The following is a 13,405-nucleotide window of genomic DNA, read 5'->3' on the forward strand; positions in this document are numbered from 1 at the left end:
AGAAACATAAATGCCATCCAAAAATTTTCGGATCTTCTTGTTTTTCACTGTTGTGGCTTGTTGAATCAAAGCAGCTGAATTTGATACAAGTTCAATGTTGTTTCCTTCAAGAATTAACTCATTTTTCTGGGCTTGAGATACTGAACAAGCAATACCTGACCTCATCCAAACCCTGCGGATGTATTTCTCACCCAAGAAATTTTGAATTTCAACAAGAGAACCATTCTCCTGAATAACGCCATTGATGGGTAGTGAGCATACACAGACCTCATCTTGTAACAAAAGCCCAGTGTAACACCCTTGATTATGTTCTGTACATGACTACAGATAGTGCAAACAGTAGCCAGTTCCTTTCTATTTCCTCCCCCATTTGTCAACCTGGAGGCTCTTCTTTTTCTTTTCAAGGAGACTGAGTTCCTTGAAAAGAAACTCTGATGTGATTGAAGTCCCTTTGCAGAGTGCCTCTGGGGCCCTTTGCAATAATTGAGAGTTTCTTCAGAGTGATATCCACATTTTCTGAAAAGTCAACAGTCTGATTGCTGAGACTGGTCTTCATTCTCGCAGTAGATGCAGCTAGAAGATTAAATTTTAATACATGTGTGTGGGGAATTCAAATAAGCGTGAGAATTCCAAAGACAGGCAAAATTGGTATATATGTCATTTTGGACAAAGAAGAAGGCGGGCGGTGGTGGGATTTCAAAGGAAGTAGGCAATTTACAGGTGGTTGAGGAAGAGTGGAACACACATGAGAGGTAAATTTTTGCTAGGCAACCCAGACAACAACGGGACATGCGTGGTGGGGAATAGGGAAGAGGGTGGTCAATGGGCTCAGAATCTTCCTGTTTAATGCTCAGGTGATTATGCTAAGGTTCCCTTCCAGAAGCAGGTTTTTCCATCTGAATCTCTTAGGCGGGAAAGAGGGGGGGGGGTGGAGGGTCAAAGTTTCTTTCCCAGTCTTTTGTTTTAAAAACCAGTCTGAAATCAATATCCCCAAAGGCAAAACTTTTGGTCCCCTTTAGAGTCTAAACCACCAGCAGCAGCATGGCTAGTTAGGAAAGACATGTCTGTTGTGCTGGAGTTTTGCAAGCATTTTTATATATCAAGTAGAGGGGAGAAAGAGGTAAGCTGTTCTGAAATGACTTACGTTAGCTATAGATAAAGGGGATGGGAGAAGATGAAGAGGTGTCAGTTCCTGTGGATTAGCTGTGGGCAGCAGATTGGAAAATTGATGTGTAAATAGGAAGGAGAGTTTCCTTGGCCATTACTTGTTTTGAATAATTGTAGAAATATAGTTGGAAAATCCTGAATTCCAACAGGTAAATAGGAATATGAGCCATCTTTTGTCAGAGCCGGTTCACAGCTATTAACAGGCTAACTGTTCTGTATCTTTCTTTCACTCTCAGGCAGCTGTAATTTTAATTTAGGACATCTCAGAATTTTTTTTGTTACATATGCAGATGACCTGATCGTTTAGATGGAAAACATAAGGAAATTAAAACTGAAACTAAAGCAGTAAAATAAGTACATAAAGTAAGATCGTATATAATAAGATATATTAACATACAAACCAATAGTTTTCACATACACAATTACTAGTGAGTGACATGATATAAACAACAGAAAGAAACACTGAAGAAATGTGCAAAACTTATAATGAGGAACCTTAAAATACCTGAAAAATATAAAAGCAGACTTGAACTAATGATAAAACATCTTATTTTTGGATAGGTAGATTCAACATTTTAAAGATACCAATTCTTCCCAAGTTAATATATAACTTTAACATGATCCCAATAGAAATATCAATAAATTAAAAAAAATTTTTTTGTTTGTTTGTTCTGGAGCTAGATGAGTGGATTTTAAAGTTCATGTGGAGAAATAACTTAGGATGGGGAAATTGCAAAAGAGCAATGGATATATGCTAGCCTTATCAACTATCAAAGCATACTGTAAACCCCTATAATTAAAACAATGTAGTATTGGTGCATGAAAGGACAGACCAATGGAACAGAAAGACCAGAAAAAGGCCCAAACATGTATGAAATTTTAGCTTATGATTTAAGTGGCGTCTGAAATAACTGAGGAAAGAGACATTTTAAATAGGGTTGGACCTCTGGATATCCATATGGACAGAAAGAAACTATATCTATTTACCTATATCTATCTATCTATCTATCTATCTATCATCTATCGATCATCTATTTATACTTTAAATACACCAGGAATCTAAATATGAAGAATGAATCATATATACCAGATGAAAACATGGGTAAATTTTGTTACAACCCGGAACTGAGGAAAGCTTTTGCAACTATCTCAAAATCCAAACAGTCAAAGAAAAGACCTATACATTATGAATACAAAAATAGATAACTTTGAATGGCAAAACAAAACACACCATAGACAATATTAAAAGAGAAATGACAAAATATAAGAATATATCACAACTCATATCACAGATAGAGGGCTTATCCTCACAAAATATAAAGAACAATTTATATAGATGCAGTAATTCCACTACAAAGAATAGGTCCTAAAGATTCATCTCCACAAATAAAAGAAACAAAAGCGCAAGAATATTCATTGTAGCATTATTTGTAATAGCAAAAGACTGGAAACAATCTAAATGTTCACCAGGAAAGAACCAGTTGTACAAACACCCAAAGGAGTAATTATACAGTGTTAAAAAAGAATGTGGGACACAAAAACTTGTATATAAATGTTTATAGCAGCATTTTTTAGAATAGTCAAAAAGTAGAAATAACCTAAATGTCCATCAACTAATGAATGTATAAATAAAGTGTATGTCCACACAATAGAATATTATTCAGCAATGAAAAGGAATGAAATTCTGATACATGCTACAACATGGATCAACCTTGAAAACATAATGCTAAGTGAAAGAATCCAGTCACAAAAAGCCATATGTTGTATAATTCCCATTTAATGAAATGTCCAAACTAGACAAATTCACAGAAACATAATGAACGTATAAATAAAATGTATGTCCACACAATAGAATATTATTCAGCAATGAAAAGGAATGAAATTCTGATACATGCTACAACATGGATCAATCTTGAAAACATTATGCTAAGTGAAAGAATCCAGTCACAAAAAGCCATATGTTGTATAATTCCCATTTAATGAAATGTCCAAACTAGACAAATTCACAGAAACAGAAAATAATTGGTTGCCTATGGCTAGGGGAAGGGTGTAGTGAATAATGAGGAATGACTAGTCTTGGATACAGGGTTTCTTTTTGGGGTGACATAAAATATTCTAAAAGCAGATTATGGCAACGGTTACACCACTCTGTGAATATGCTAAAAACCATTGAGTTGTACACTTAAAAAAAGGGAGAAGGGGAGATTCCCATGAACTGATAGGAAGGGAGTTTCAGATTCATATTAATGAAAGAAAGCATGAGACAGAGCGGTGTATATATTCTGTGTAAAAGAAAAGTTTGCTTCCATGTCTTGCTTTTTTTCCTTTCAATTTTGAATATGTAAAACATTTACATGTTTCAAAAGTCAAAAAGTATTCTCAGAGATGTCTTGCTCCTATTCTGAACCACTTCACCCTGTTACTCCCTCCCTAACTCTTTTTGTTTGTTTCTAGTTTAAGTTAGCATCTGAAATGTTGATATCACAGGTGAACCTTTAAAGTGGTAGAAACCCCAAACTCCTAAGTTGTAGAAGTCGTTGACTTTTGGTTTGCAAGCATCCATTTCTTTTTCTGGTAGTAGATTCTTTGGATATCACCTCTACTGCCCCAGTGTCCTTCCCAACCTGTCCAAGGGCAGTTATGTGACTTAGGTGATACCAACTGGATGCTCCTTCCCTGGAATATAAATTTCAATTGGAGAAATAAAAAGATGAAAATGGTTGGTGCTCATTAGTTCTAGTGGCAGTGCCTGTGCCAGGACAAAACTGTTGAGTGGTTCCTACTATCTATTCTAAATGTTTAGAGATGCTCTTTTCTTAGCCAAGTATTTCAGCCTCCCTTTCATTGTCTAATCTCTATAAGTCTCCATCTCTTTATCTCTTTCCAGTAAATTCTTCTCTTGCCTAATTTAGCCAGTGTGAGTTTTGGTGTCTGCAACCAAAATACCCCAATCCCTATGCTCCTGAGTGTTAATGAGATTATAGTTAGAATAAAGGAGGACAAAGCAAGATAAGTAAAGTAAGGCCCTCATCTATTATAATTTTTTAAAATTCTTCATTGTCAACTCAGGCCACTCATTTATCATGCAAGAAATATTTACTGAGATGGATAGATCCTAGGCACTATACCAGGGACACGATGGTGAGAAAAACCAAATATAATTCCAGCCTTCATGGAACTTATAGTGCAATGAAGAAAATTAATATTAATGAAATAATCACATCAAAAATTGTGACATTCAAACTGTAGCAGTTTGACAAATGAGGGGAAGATAGTATAATAAGAGCAAATCAAAGGGATATTTGATTCACGTGTATTGTTTAATACTTACTGGAGGTCTTGGTCAAAGCTATAAAACAAGAAAAAAAGAGATGTAAGGGTTGGAAAGGAAACATCATTATTTGTAGACCACCTATATGTAGATTATCTATATAGAAAGGGAAAAACAAAATGAAAAGACTCATACAAATACACGAGGTCAACAAAACTTTACCAGATGTAAAAAGAACTTTAAAAATCATTTTTCTAACATGGTAATAATCAGTAAGAGAAAATAATAGAGAATAACATAGCAACAATAAAAATAATAACATTTCTGGAAATTAACTTATCAAAAAATGCAGAATTCAGTACAGAAAAATTTAAACTGTATTAAAGAAAATAATTTAATATTTAAATAAATGAAAAAATAATTCATGATTCTGGATGTGATAGCTTAACACTGTAAAAGTGTTAATGTTTGCCAAATCAACAATTACCAATTATCTCAAACTGCCTGGGAGAAAACATTGACTCCATACTGGTAATGTAACAAATCTGGAAAGTTAAATTTTAAGATAAATTACAGTAGTGAAATTACAAAGGAGATTCAAAATTAATTCCTAAAAGTATATAAAAGTATAGTAACAAGGAATAATATTACAAAGTATTGATGTGATCTCTATCTTTATTTTTAACAATCCAAAGTGGAAAATTCCTGGTGATTTCCTAAATTCTTCAGTAGTAATTGTATCAAACTTCTGAACTCATTATAAGTCTGTCAGTCGTTGCTGAAGGTATTCAAATGTTTTTCTCTAAATTTTATCACTCTGAATTGCTTATATATTCTGACAGTACAGAATTCCAATAGAACAAGTATATACAATGAAAAGCTATCTCCCAGTCACTCCATTCCTCTCCCTAGAGTCAACCAACATTATCAGTTGAATTTCTCTTTTTTGCCTCTATTTTGAGAAAGATAAGGGCAATCTATAGATTCTCTTCCTTATTGTTTTTTTTTTTCACATAAAATACATATCTTGGAGATGATTCCATGTCTGTATATAAAAGTCTTCTTTGTTTTATAATGGATATATATTATTCCATTGTATGGGTGTATCTTAACTTGTTAAGTTAATCCCTTCTGATGGACACTAGGCTGTTTCTCATTCTTTGAAAATAAAAACAATAAAAGTGAAAATAGCTGTCATTTTGCTCATGTGCAACTAGATATCTAGGATACATTCCTGGTAATAGAATTGCTGGACACAGAGTATATTGGTTTATAATTTCGATAAGTATAGCTTTATCGTCCTCTGCTGAGGTTGTACAAATTTATGCTCCCAGCAATGTATGAGGGTGATCGTTTCTCCACACCTTTCCTAACACCTTATATTATTAAACTTTATAGGCATTTGCTCATTGGAGAGATGAAAAATGGTAAATCAGGGCAGCTTTAATTATCTTACATGTAAGGCTCAGTGTCTTCAAATATTTAAATCTATTTGTATTTCTTTTACTGTGGGCTGCCTGGTCACAGCTTTTGCCTAATTTTCTACTAGATCGAAGTTTAAATTCTTATTGGTTTATAGGAGTTTTTATATAATAGGGAATATATAACTGCTTTTTGAGTAAGTCTCTGACTTACTATTGAGAAGCCTGTAATCACTGGATCTTTAGGTCGTTTTAAAAAATAAAATTATAAAGTAAAATAAAACAATCAGAATACCCACAAGACAAATGTATAGTTACTGAATTATATATATAATATATAAGGTGACTACCCCATAGCTACCACCCAGATCACCAGGTAGCTAAAGCTTTGCCATTCACCTCAGAAGTGCCGCCATGAGCCCCATCCTGATCTAAACACTCTCTCTTCCTTTAAGAGTATCCATTATCCAGTCTTTTATAGTAATTACTTTCTTGTGTTTCTTTTTAGTTTTTTCATCTGTGTGCAATTTTAGACACTACAGTTTAGTCTTGTCCGTGTTTCATTTTGAATCATTTTTATTTCTGTCTTTAAGTTCACCATTCTTTTCTTCTGCAATGTCAAATCTAATAATCCATCATCCATATATTTATTTAGTGATAATTCTGAAGTAACTTTATAATAATTTATTTTTTAAATGAAAATATTTTTATCAGCAGCTTCTGGTTCCACATACATTCTGTTTCAAGTGCAACAATTAAAATAGATTGTATGTTCCCTTTCATTTAGACTTCCTTACTACTATTTCTTGTCTCTCTTACATGTTCAACTTTATTGTTTTCATTTGATGTTAGACATCTCATGTAATTTTTAGTTTATAGCACACTGACAGCATTCTCTGAAAATATTTCTTTCAAGAATTCAGCAAGGTGATGTGATGTTTAAGATCTTTGTTTTCCCCAGATGTCTATATGTAAAAAAAGTTTAGTTGGAGGAATTAGCTGTAATTTGGGGCTATGTAAAATATATATATATATATTTATATTTATATTTATATTTATTTATTTATTTATTCTCTAGAAGTGTGATTTGGGTCTCTCTTTTTTTTTACCCTTCTATGTCTCTTCTTAACATTTTTGAACATAAAGACAATTTCTATAATAATATTTTAATGTCTCTGTTTGCTAATTCTAACATATATCAGTTCTGGGTTGGTTTCGATAGAGTTTTTTTTTTTCATTATTGATTATATTTTTCAGCTGCTTCGCATGTCTGTCAACTTTTGATTGGATGTGAGACATTGTGAATTTTACTTTTTGGGTGCTGGTCATTTTTGTTTTTCTATAAACATTTCTAAACTTTGTTCTGGAATTCACTTGAGTTACTTGACCCTTTGAGGTCTTGCTTTTAAGATTTTCTAGGCAGTATCAGAGCTGTGTTTAGCATAAGGCTAATTCCTTCCCCGCCACCATCCAGAATGGAGACAAAGTCCTTTGAGCTCTCTACCAAATATCATGAATTAGGAGGATTTTCAGCCTGAATGGTGGGAACAGATACTATTTTCTGAAAGTGCCAAATACACTTCCTCTAATCCCTTCTGGTGGTTCTTTCATCAGACTCAGATCATTTCCTCGCATATCTGCTCCGATTACTATTCTGCTGAATTCTCAAGATGATTCTCAGTAGGTCTCCAGAGTTTTTGCTGTGTGAAGCTCTCTCCTTTCCAGTACTCTGCTTACCTTGATATTCCTGGACTTGGTTCTGTCTTTTCAATGCAAGGAATCTGTGGGTTCTGCCTCGGCTCCCCTTCCTTGCACGGAGGCCTAGAAATTCCCTTGCAGCAGGATGCCGGGGCTGTCTTAGAGCTCATCTTGTTTGTTTCCCATCTCTCAGAGATTACTGTCCTTCATTGCCTGATGTTTGGTGTCTTGAAAAACACTGCTTCATATATTTATCTATTTTTTGTTTGTTTCAAGTGAGAGGGTTCCTTTACTCTGCCTTTCTGGAAGTGGAATTCCCAATCCTGTACAATTTCGATTCCATTCCTATTAGTATCTTCTCAGTGTGAGGCTCAGTGTTGGAGAGGAAGCCTTTTTGGTTGTTTAATTTCCAGAGCTCACAGAGGCTCAGGCTAACCAGCCCCTCCAAATTTTCTTGTGAGCAACTTTTCCTCATTCTTTATGCTGCCACTCGTTCCTGTAAAAATCTTTGAATACTATGAGTATCTCCTATTCTGAGATCTCATTGCTTTCTCCCATGTAGAAGTTGATACTATAAAGTTCTTGGGCCTATTGATGGTTTGTCACCATCCATTTATTTGGGGATTTATGGGGATACCTTGTCACCTAGTTTTGTTGTGAATGTTGCCTGTGAGGTTTTGGTTTTACAATTTAGTTGTTCTGCTTGTTTTTATATGGGGATTTGGAAAGATTCAAAAATCACGTTGCTGCTGTTATTGTCCCAGAATCTTGCTGAAATCACATCATATAATTTTTGAGACTATCATTTTCACTAATACTTCGTGTTTTTTTTTCCTAAATAATTTACATTCTTTTTCAAATTCTTCCCCCCACCCCAAAGCTGCAGCTGCTTATATTTTTTCTCTCTTTCTTCTTCCTTTTCTTTTTTCATTTCTTCAAAGAATGTGTTCCATCCAGTCGTGACCTTTTACCTATTTCTTAACTCTTCATTTCTATCAATTTATTTTAGGGACAAGTGCTTCACCACCATTCCTGCCTTCTAATTTGTAAAATTCACAAATTTTGTTTTATCAATGCAGCTGCTCTAACAGCTTATGGGGGAAATTAGAAAAGGGAGCAGTCCTTCAATACCTACCACAGATTAAGACATACTAAAAAGCCAGTGGATTTTGAAACAGAACAATAGACCAGTAAACAAAAGAGAGAACTCAGAGACAGATGTGCATGTATATGGGGACATAATTATGGTGACTTGCTGTATGATAGTGTCTGCCTCACAACCCAATTGAGAAAGCATGAACAGTTTGTAAATGATGTTAGAGAAACTGGTTCAATATAAGGAGAAAAGAAAAATCAACCTTTGTATCTTACCATGGACAATGTGTGCTCTAGATAAATGAATAAACTTATTTGAACTATGAAATTATATATTAAAAAAAAGAACACAAAAATGTTTTTTATGACTTAGGAGTAAAAGTCTTCTTTAAAAAGATCCCCCAAAACAAGTCATTTAACAATATAACTGTTGTATTTATTGCATCAAAATAAGAATACCTCTTAGAGGACACCAGAGACAAATTAATCCAAATGACATATTGGGAAAAGATAGTTTACGTGTTTAAAACCAACACAAGACTAATATTGAGGTTCTATAAAGAATTTTTAGATTTATAAGAAAAAGACAAAGAACTCCACAGAAAAATGAGCAAAGCACATGAAAAGCAATTAACGGATGAAAAACAGACAACTAACATGTAACAGATGCTGAAACTTATTAGTTATCAGGAGATGCAAATTAAAGCAACAGTGAGATACTTCATAGGAGCATTGGTGCACTGCTGACAATCTAGTCATTTGGTCACCATCCCAGAACTGGCATGATGGGCACATGAATGAAATGGCTATGATGGCAAAGATAGAGGCCATGTATTTGTCCAAAAGCATAGACTCCCACTTCCAAAGACCGATCTAGCTATTGCTGCCTCTGAATGTCCAACTTGTCAGCAATAGAGATCAACACCGAGTTCTTGAAATGGCACTATTTCTTGAGGAGAACAATTGGCTACTTGGTGTTCAGTTGACTGACTACATCAGGCCCCTTGCATTGGAAGAGTTAATGGCTCATCCCCACAGGAATGAGTATTTCAGGTATGAGTTTCCCTTTCCTTCCTGCAAAGCCTCAGCAACAGCACTACTTGGGATAATGGAATGCTTGACCCATAGACATGGAATCTCATATAGCACAGCATTTGACCAGGGGACTCACGATAGCGAGAGAGGTCCAGGAGTGGGCCCATGATCATGAGATCCACTAGTTATATCACACATGGTGCCATACAGAGACAAGTTTCTAGAATAGCCTTCTAAAGGCATGGCTAAAGTGCTAGCTTGGAGGAAACACTCTGAAAGAATGTGGTGTCATCTTTCATGTAACAATATATCAGTTCAGAGACTTGTATATGGTACTCTGTTCCCAATAGGAAAAGTATATGAATCCAGGAATCGAGGGATGTAAATTGGTATAACACCACTGACAATCATTTCTAATGACTTAGTGGATTTCTGTTCCTGCAAATCTGGGTTCTTCAGTGTTGGAGGTTCTGATCCCAAATAGACACGTTTCTTGCCAGGTAATACTGCAAGGAACTCATTGAATTACAAACTACTGCATGGCATATTGGACTTTTTGTGCCCAGGGACCAGCAAATAATTGACCCTGATCAGCAGGAGGAGGTCAGGCTGCTTTTACATAATAGCAGCAGGGAGAATATGTACAGAAACTAGGAGATCCAACTTGGGGCCTCCTGGTACTCCTCTGCCCCCTTATAACTGTGAACAGACCTGTGCAGTAACCCTGAACTGAGAAAGGGTATGACTATCAAGGCACTTGCAGGAAGATGACTTGTAAAACCAGCTAAGCTACCCACACCTGATGAGGTGACTTCTGAGGGAGAAGGGATATTGGAGGAGGGAGCAGATGAGTTGCAGCCCTGAGATTAACTACAGTGACAGGGGCTGTAGTTCATCCCACGAACCTCCTTTATTAGTTTCCCCTCAAGAGGAAAGACCTATGGGAACCATGGGAGCACTGCTCCCCCAAACTATGTATAAAAGTAGATCTGTTAGCTCCTAGGGTACACTGTGGCAGCCATGAGAACGTGCCTTGTGAACCTCCAATCGGAGAGAGCATAACTGACAAAAGGTCCCAGCTGCTGCACTATGAAATACATCACTGAGTTGTGCTGAGGCCGCTCCTTCCTCAGGCTTCTCCCAGCAATGACTGTGTGTAGCAAGAACACGGAGGTAGACCTGCTCCTGGGACACACAGGATTCCTCTAGTGGCTGGCTTTGGTTTGAGGAGTCCCTGATGGCATCACTAAACCTTTAGACAAGGACAGCCTTAGGCAAGGCAGCCTAGGGCACTTCCACCCAAGCTTCTTAGACTTGCACTGTGATGTGACAGCCGCCCTAGCCTTACACAGCTCCTTTCCTATTTTCTCTCACGCAGACATTTCTCCTAATAAAATCCTTGCACAGTTAATCTTGTCTTTGTGTCTGCTTCTTGAACTAGCATAGCTTCCACATGAGGAGGAAGAGTTAAAATTGACTCCCTGATTTCTGACTTGGGTACTGGGTGCATGTGATTGTTAGGCACTGAGCTAAGGGACACCAGAGACCTCTGTTTGAAGAGAAAAGGCATAACAAGAGAACAAACCGAGGGGCGTGTGGAAGGACCAAAGGAAGGGCAGGCAGAGAGGTCTCAGGCAGGGAGGACCGTCCCACCTGTTACAGGTTTCTGTTAGAGAAGAAGTTGCCCTTTTCCCACTGGAGACCTGGTCTCAGTTCTGTAAGTCTTAAAAGCAGTTCCCATCTCGCCCATGGCTCAAAAATAGATTCTCATGAAAACATGTGGAAGGAGATTAAAGAGAAGAAACTTACTGTGGGGTTTCTGCCTTAGTTAGCTCGGGTTGCTATGACAAAATACCGCAGGCTCATGGCTTAATCAACAGAAATTTATTGCTCATAGTTCTGGTACTGGGAAGTTCAAGATCAAGATGAAGATTAGGTTTCTGGAGAGGCCCCTGTTCCTGGTTTGTGGATAGGCATCTTTACACTGTGTTCTTACATGGCCTTTCCTCGGTGAATGCTCACGGGATGGGGGGAGAGAGAGAGAGAGAGAGAGAGAGAGAGAGAGAGAGAGTTGAGTAACCATGTTGTGAACCTAAAACTAATATAACATCGTATGTCAACTATACTTTACTAAAAACAAAAACGAAAAGCTCAGCCTTTGGATAAGTACCGCTGAGCTGGTACTGGCATCAATAAAGTTTTCAAGTTTCTTACTTAAAAAGAAAAGAGAAGAAAAAGAAAGGAGAGGAGAGGAGAGGAGAGGAGAGGAACAGAGATCTGTCTTTTTCTTCTTGTAAGAATCCCACCTTCATGACCTCATTTAAATGGAATTACTTTCAAAAGGCCCCATTCTCCACATGCCATTACATTGGGGGTTAGGGCTTTACCATATGAATTTTGATGGTGGTGGCAGTAGTGTTGCTGGTGATGGGGTACACAAACATTCAGTCTGTAACAGTTTCTTTCAGCCATATTGGGTAGTGTTCATTCCCACAGCCCACTCAGTCTTTATAAAGATCCCTTGTCATGTGGACACTTGGCGTAGGTGGCACTAGGATGTTTCTAATCCCTGACAGAAAGAAGAAACTAAAACACTGACTTACAGACTTAAAAGCGAAGCGCCTTCAAACCGCCTTCCACTCTCGGACGGGCACCATCGCTTTCTGTAGGCTTCTTGAAGATCTTGTTTTTCAACCTGAAAGGATGGTGTCTGGAGTACACCTGCTTCACTGAGAACAATTATTTTCCCTTACCATCTGCCTTATCCCCCACCCCTTCTTTCATCTGCAAGTCATTTTAAAAGGGAGGAAATGACATGCGTGAACACAGTAATTTCCAGAACAAACCCAGAAACACATTCTTGATAGTTATGTAAGGTTTTGTAAAAAGGTGAATGTTTGATTTGCATGGCTGAGTGGAGAATAAAAAGTGTTATTGCCAGAAATGCAAGGCTAGAACCATTTTCTTAGAAATGCAGAACGGTTTAAAATGTTGCCATGGGACAAGGGGATTTTATGCTGGTATGAATCCCTGAGTTTTGGTAAAACAGAAAACAAATTTTTTTCCCAGGATTTATTGTTGATAATGTCACTCCCTCGTTGTGCTTCAATTGTTCTTCTATGGGTTCCCAAGTGTTAAGCTATGGATTACCTCTCACTCTGCAGTGAGAGGTAATCTGTCTAGCTATCTCCTCTCCAGTCATGTAAACCCAGGTCTCCAGTCTTCATTCCAGCTTCAAAACAGTGGTGAAAGGAATTGGCAATGTTGATAAGGTATCACTTTTGTGTATTGGTTTTTCGCTGTTAATAGCTGAATGCTTTAACAAGTTTATCAGTCCCACTTACATAACAAATATGTTAAAAACCGGAACTGTGGTTCCAAGGGCTCCAAAGTAAATAGGACAAGTATTGGTGGTTTGAATATTTCCTTCTTGCAATAAATTGAAGTTCAAAGAAGCTACAGAATTAAGAGACGTGCTTTGCACGTATAATTCAGTTTGACAAACATTTATTGTTAAAAATTCTTTTAACTTTTCCTTCTTGATACAGTGGGTCCATTATAGCAGAGGGAGTATGTAGGCTCAAAGCTGAACTATTTCCTGTTGAGGTTATCGGAGGTTACCTATAGGGCTGGAGAGTTGGGGAAATCTCTGCTCTGGTTCCATGGTTTTCCCCTTCCCTGTGTTGCCTTTTCTTTATACCAGCTCTAAACACCCGAA

The sequence above is a fragment of the Pteropus alecto genome, unplaced genomic scaffold, assembly GCF_000325575.1.
Source record: "Pteropus alecto unplaced genomic scaffold, ASM32557v1 scaffold92, whole genome shotgun sequence".
Lineage (NCBI taxonomy): Eukaryota > Metazoa > Chordata > Mammalia > Chiroptera > Pteropodidae > Pteropus > Pteropus alecto.